Genomic DNA, 6,263 nt, shown 5'->3' on the forward strand with positions numbered 1-6,263 from the left:
TGGTTATCACGTTCGCCTAACACGCGAAAGGTCCCCGGTTCGAAACCGGGCGGAAACAGATTTTTAACTTTTAACAGTTTCAAAAGATGATCTCTTCATTTAAAAATTATATATTTTTTTGGAGCAGATATTTGTTTTATAATTGTACAAACGCCAGTAAAAACTTTCTCATCTTATTAAAATACATCCCAAAATAGCGTAACAAAACTGAAAGTTATCATTAGGTACTATTCTCTGGTGGTACAATTTCTCCCCCAACACCAATCATTCTGGTCTTTTCCCCTCCTTTGTACAATCACCTCCCATCACCAATTCCCACATTTCCGTTTTTATCCCCTCCCATCAAAATCAATCACTCTGGCTTTTAATTTCACTGCTCTTTTTGCCTTATTTGAAACCCATTTGTTTCCTTTTCACCTCCAACCTTTGTCGCGAGCCAATTAATCACCCATTCATTCCCTCAAAGCGTTCTTCCAACACTTTGTGTTTTGCTCAAGATTCCAGCATCTGCAGTGCCTCGTATCACCCAGGAGCCAATCACACACCCCCGGATGAAGAAGGGCTTCAACCCGAAACATTGCCTATTTCCTTCGCTACATAGATGCTGCCTCACCCGCTGAGTTTCTCCAGCATTTTTGTCTACCTTCGATTTTCCAGCATCTGCAGTTCCTTCTTAAACATTCCACCATTCACTTGCCAGGTTTATTCCTACCTCCACCTCTTTTCCAGTTTTCCCTCCGCAAAACACCAGTCTGAAGGATACCGACCCAAAACATTATCTGACCATTCCCTCCACAGATGCTGCCTGACCCGCTAAGTTCCTCCTGCATTTTGTCGCAAGTGCAAGATTCCTACATCTGCATTTGTATAATTATTCCCCAGTCTGGATTGCTGGAAACAAAGTTTTAGAAATAAAGGCAGCTACATGCTGCCGAAGAAACACGTTTTCAGACCTAGGAAACAAAAATTGAATGTGCAATTTATATTCTGTATTAGATATTAGATGCAGGAAATCTGGAATAAAATCAGAGAACATTGGAAATGCTCAGCAGGTCAGTCTGTTGCGGTGGAAAGAGGATCTGAATCTCATTTGCTCTCCCTAGCTCGCTTTATCTTTCACTGACCTTATTCTTTGTTATCAACCTAGATCTTGCTAATATTTATGAGCTGATTTGCATAAAATATTTCAATATGAATGTAGATGCATGATTGATAAATTTGCAAATGACGTGAAAATTGGTAGTGATGTTTACTCCGAGGAGGCTATTGCAGGCTGTTTTTGATCAATTGGCCATACAAGTAGAGCAACAGTAAATGTAATTTAATCCTGATAGGTACAAGCACTTTGATAAGACTAATAAATTTAGGACATAAACAGTGAAGGGTGGGGCCCTAGGGTATGTTGATGCACAGGGATCCCTAATGGCAGTAGCACAAGAAGATAATGTGGGGAACAAGGTACATGAGATACATAGAAACAAGCAACTGTAGATACAGGTTTACGGGAAAAAGAAAGCGCTGGAGTAACTCAGCAGGTCAGGTAGTATCTTAGGAAAGCACGAATAGGTGACTTTTCGGGCCAGGACTGCAGAAGGGCCCAAATCGAAAACGTCACATATTCATGTTCTCCAGAGATGCTTCTTGAACCATTGAGTTACTATAGCACTTATGTCTTTTTTTTTTTTTTTTTTTTTTTTGTTAGAAGTACAATAATGTGGTACCACAGTACCTAATACGTTGATATATTACATTTCATATACACCTTCTTATTTTTAATTTAATAATAAAACGGGAATAAGGAAGAAAAGAATAGAAAAGGAGAGCTTGACAGAGTGGTGCGTGAAATAGATAGATAGCCCGAAAGAAGAAAGAAGAAGTAGAAAAAGAAAGAGAAAGACGAAATAGAAAAAAAAAAGAAAAAAAAGGAAAAAGGAGATTAAAAGCGATATACCTATTCAATGTTCCTGGCCACCCATCACCTGATTCTGAAACCTTTTATTTCTATGTTTGTGTTGCACCATATGATTGTAAGAAGTCGATAATAGGAGACCAAATCAATAAGAATTGGTCTACTTTACCTGCTAGAAGGAGTCTCATTTCTTCAAGATGTGCCATTTCCGACATATTTGAAATCCACATTTTGAGCGTTGGTGTTTAAGGAGGAACTGCAGATGCTGGAGAATCGAAGGTTACACAAAAAAGCTGGAGAAACTCAGCGGGTGCAGTTTCTCCGTCAGTTTCGCCACCTCCAACGTGACCCCACCACTTGCCACATCTTCCCATCTTCCCCCATATCTGCCTTCCGCAAAGACCGCTCCCTCCATAACTCCCTTGTCAATTCTTCCCTTCCCTCTCGTACCACCCCCTCCCTGGGCACTTTTCCTTGCAACCGCAAGAGATGCAACACTTGTCCCTTTACCTCCCCCCTCGACTCCGTTCAAGGACCCAAGCAATCGTTCCAGGTGCGACAGAGGTTTACCTGCATCTCTTCCAACCTCATCTATTGCGTCCGCTGCTCTAGATGTCAGCAGATCTATATCGGTGAGACCAAGCGGAGGTTGGGCGATCGTTTCGCCGAACACCTCCGCTCGGTCCGCAATAACCAAGCTGACCTCCCGGTGGCTCAGCACTTCAACTCCCCCTCCCACTCTGTCTCCGCCCTCTCTGTCCTGGGTCTCCTCCATGGCCACAGCGAGCAGCACCGGAAATTGGAGGAACAGCACCTCATATTCCGTTTGGGGAGTCTGCATCCTGGGGGCATGAACATCGAATTCTCCCAATTTTGTTAGTCCTTGCTGTCTCCTCCCCTTCCCTAGTCCCCCTGCTGTCTCCTCCCATCCCCCAGCCTTCGGGCTCCTCCTCCTTTTTCCTTTCTTGTCCCCGCCCACCCCCGCCCCCGATCAGTCTGAAGAAGGGTTTCGGCCCGAAACGTTGCCTATTTCCTTCGCTCCATAGATGCTGCTGCACCCGCTGAGTTTCTCCAGCTTTTTTGTGTAACCTTTTGAGCGTTGGTGTTGGCGCATTTTTCCAAAATTTCAATGAGTTTTTTTGCCGTTAAACCATAATTAAGTATAGATTTTTGAAACGTATGTAGCTTATTCCCATCTTCCATTAATTCAAAGATAATAATTTCTGTATTAGGTTCCAGTCTTCTATTAAATAGTTTTGTAAAAATTTCATTCCAGAATTTATGAAGTTTTATACAGGAGACAAGAGTGTGTAATAGTGGCATTCTCAGATAAGCATTTATCACAGAAGGGAGAGATATTTGAATAAATTTTATTCAGTCTAGTTTGAGTAGTATAATCTATGTAAAATTTTAAATTGAATTAAATTGTGTTTTGCATTAATTGAACATTTATGTATGTATATCAGGTATTTTTCCCATGTTTCTTACTTATGTCTATTTTTTATACGGGATATTTGCCTTCATTAGCAAGGACATAGAATAAGAGCGGGGAAAGTACGGCGACACTTCATAAAACATTACTTTAGTCACTGCTGGACTTTTCCTTTTCTTCATTTTTAATTTCAATTTTTGTGTAGCTTGTTGGGTGCTATGACTGTTGGCAGACCAATTTCCCTCCAGGGATTAATAAAGTTTATCGTATTGTATGCGTACAGTTCAAGTCATCACATATAGGATAGGGGAGTTTAAAATTAGAGGGAGTACGTTTTAAGGTGAGACTGGAGGATTTAATGGGGATCTGAGGAGAAAGTTTTTTCCATAGGCAGTGGAGGGTATGTGGAACTAATTGCCAGAAGAGGTGGTAGAGGCATGCACAATTAAAACATTATTATAAAACATTTGGACTGGTATAGAGGGACTAGGGCAGCATAATCAAGGACGAGTCTCACCCGGTCACCTTCTTCTCCTTTCTCCATCAGGCAAGAGGTACAGAAGTGTGAAAATGCACACCTCCAGATTTAGGGACAGTTTCTTCCCAGCTGTTATCAGGCAACTGAATGGTCCTAGCAATAACCAGAGAGTGGTCCTGACCTACTATCTACCTCATTGGAGACCCTGGACTTTATCTTGCACTGAACGTTATTCCTTTTATGCTGTTATCTGTACACTGTCAATGGCTTGATTGTAATCATGTATAGCCTTTCCGTTGACTGGATAACACACAAACAAAAAAAGCTTTTCACTGTACCTCAGAATACGTGACAATAATAAACTGAACTAAACTGTGAGCAAAAGGAATTCGTTTAGAGAGGCAATTTAGTCAGTATGGACAAGTTAATCTGACAGGCCTGTTTCCATCCTGTCTAACTCTACAAATGCAAAATCATTGCGTGCGATGCATGTAGGTTTGCAGAAAGACGGAGGTTGAATCTTCTTAAATTGGTTTCCAAAAGATTAATCTCAGATCCAGTAGTGACACATGCATGCGGAATTAATGAGTTTTTTAGCTAGATGAAGGTGCAGTATTCAAACTTTTGGTTTTTTAGGCTATAACTTATGTTGATGTGCCAATGTTCATGATTTTATATACAGGTCTTTAATATTCAATATCCTGGAGCATAAAGGTTAGCAAGTCAGCTCCATATGAAGAGATTAATTGTGTTACCTTTGGTTCCTTTCCCATCATTTCTCCGATACTGCTCCACATTGAGTTTTCTAACTTTATGAAGTGCAAGGCTTCCAAGAAACTTTATTGACAGGCCAATTATCAGAATAATGTTTGATTAGATATTTTAGTATACGTTAAATCAATTGGAGAGAGGAGTTTTTCATTTGGTAGTTTGCCCAGTTTAATTTGGGCATCGTATTTTTAACAAGAAAGTTAGCAAAATTGGTAAGTTTTATTACCAGATAAATATATCAAAGCAATTTTGATGGAGGTAACTATTTTGAATAAGAGCAGGAAAACAAAAGGTTCTTCACCAAGAACATATTATTAGAAATATTTCTTGAATATACTATTTTCAACACCCTTATTTTTGAACTCGAATGCAACATTTCAGATATATAAAATATTGCTAAAATAAATCAATCTGACAAGTTAATCAGCTCCATTGCTATTGAGAATATATATATTCAGTCCACAGAATTTCAGTACGCTCAGAAATTATATCATTAATAAAACGCAATAAATGATGGGGGTTGTGAACATGAATTGCTCATATTATACAGCATCTGTGCTGAGAAGATACAGGTTGCGATCTTGGTCAGAACTTGAAGAATGACTGTGCTAAAGTAACCATTTTTTCCCCCTCAAATGTGCCAAACTCTTTCTCACATGGCCCATATACCTCTAAAATGTTCCTAAGTACCTGTCCAAATGTATTTTTTAATGTTGTTTATAGTACCTGCCACAACTGTCTCCTCTGGCAGCTTGTTCTTGTTCTCCAAATGTATTCCAAATTTTAAATGTGTTTAAAGTACCTGCCAGAGCTACTTTAAACTGTCTACTCTGGCAGCTGTGTTCTTGGTAAAAATATTCCAAATGGAATTTAAACTGGAGCTTGTTCTTGGTGGGAGGTGGTAGAGGGAGGACTTAAGCCAGAAAGGGTTATTGGGAAGAAAGAGCTACTTTAAATTTAGTTGCATCTGATTGGGTAACTATAGTAGCGTGGAGATTATTCCATGTTTTAATTGTGCGGGGGAAGAACGAATTGCTGTATACATCTGTCTTTGTAGCTGAGATCACAAATTGGATCGAATGCCCTTGTCTGCTCCTAATTGGTTTGGGTTTGGTGTAGGTCTTGTAATCTATGTCGAGCTGACCATTTAACATTTTGTAAAAACAGGTCAAATGGTGAGCTTCACGTCTGTCTTGGAGAGGGTTCCACCCCAGAGAATTCAGAAGTTTGGTGACACTCGCTTCTCTCTCATAGGTGTTAGTAACAAATCGAGCTGCCTGTCTTTGGACACGTTTGATGGAAGAAATGTTTTTATTTGTGTATGGGTCCCATGCTGCAACTGCGCAGTCCAAATGAGGTCTATACACCCACCACCCTCTGTGTGAAAGAATTGCCCCTCAGGTTCCTATTAAATCTTTCCCCGCTCATCTTAAACCTATGTCTTTTGGTTCTTTAACCCCCACTCTGGGTAAAAAAAGCTCTGTGTATTCCCTCAAGATCTTTTAGACCTCTACAAGATCATCGCTTACCCTCCTGCGCTGCAAGGAATAAGGTCATAGTCTGCCATTCCTCTCACTATAGCTCAGGCCTTTGAGTCCTGGCAACATCCTCATAAATCATCTCTGCAGTTTTCTGCTTAACGCCATCTTTCCTATCGTCGGGTGACCAAAACT

At 40.3% G+C, this 6,263-nt stretch overlaps 1 non-coding gene across 1 annotated transcript in view; it reads left to right on the forward strand.

Moving 5' to 3' along the window:
• trnav-aac (transfer RNA valine (anticodon AAC)) overlaps positions 1-58 on the forward strand; it is a 73-nt gene extending 15 nt beyond the window's left edge. The window contains exon 1 of the tRNA in view: positions 1-58. This exon is cut by the window's left edge and continues 15 nt beyond it. This is a non-coding gene — a tRNA (tRNA-Val).
• The last annotated feature ends 6,205 nt before the right edge of the window (positions 59-6,263 follow it).

This window comes from Leucoraja erinacea, chromosome 6 (genome assembly GCF_028641065.1).
Source record: "Leucoraja erinacea ecotype New England chromosome 6, Leri_hhj_1, whole genome shotgun sequence".
Lineage (NCBI taxonomy): Eukaryota > Metazoa > Chordata > Chondrichthyes > Rajiformes > Rajidae > Leucoraja > Leucoraja erinaceus.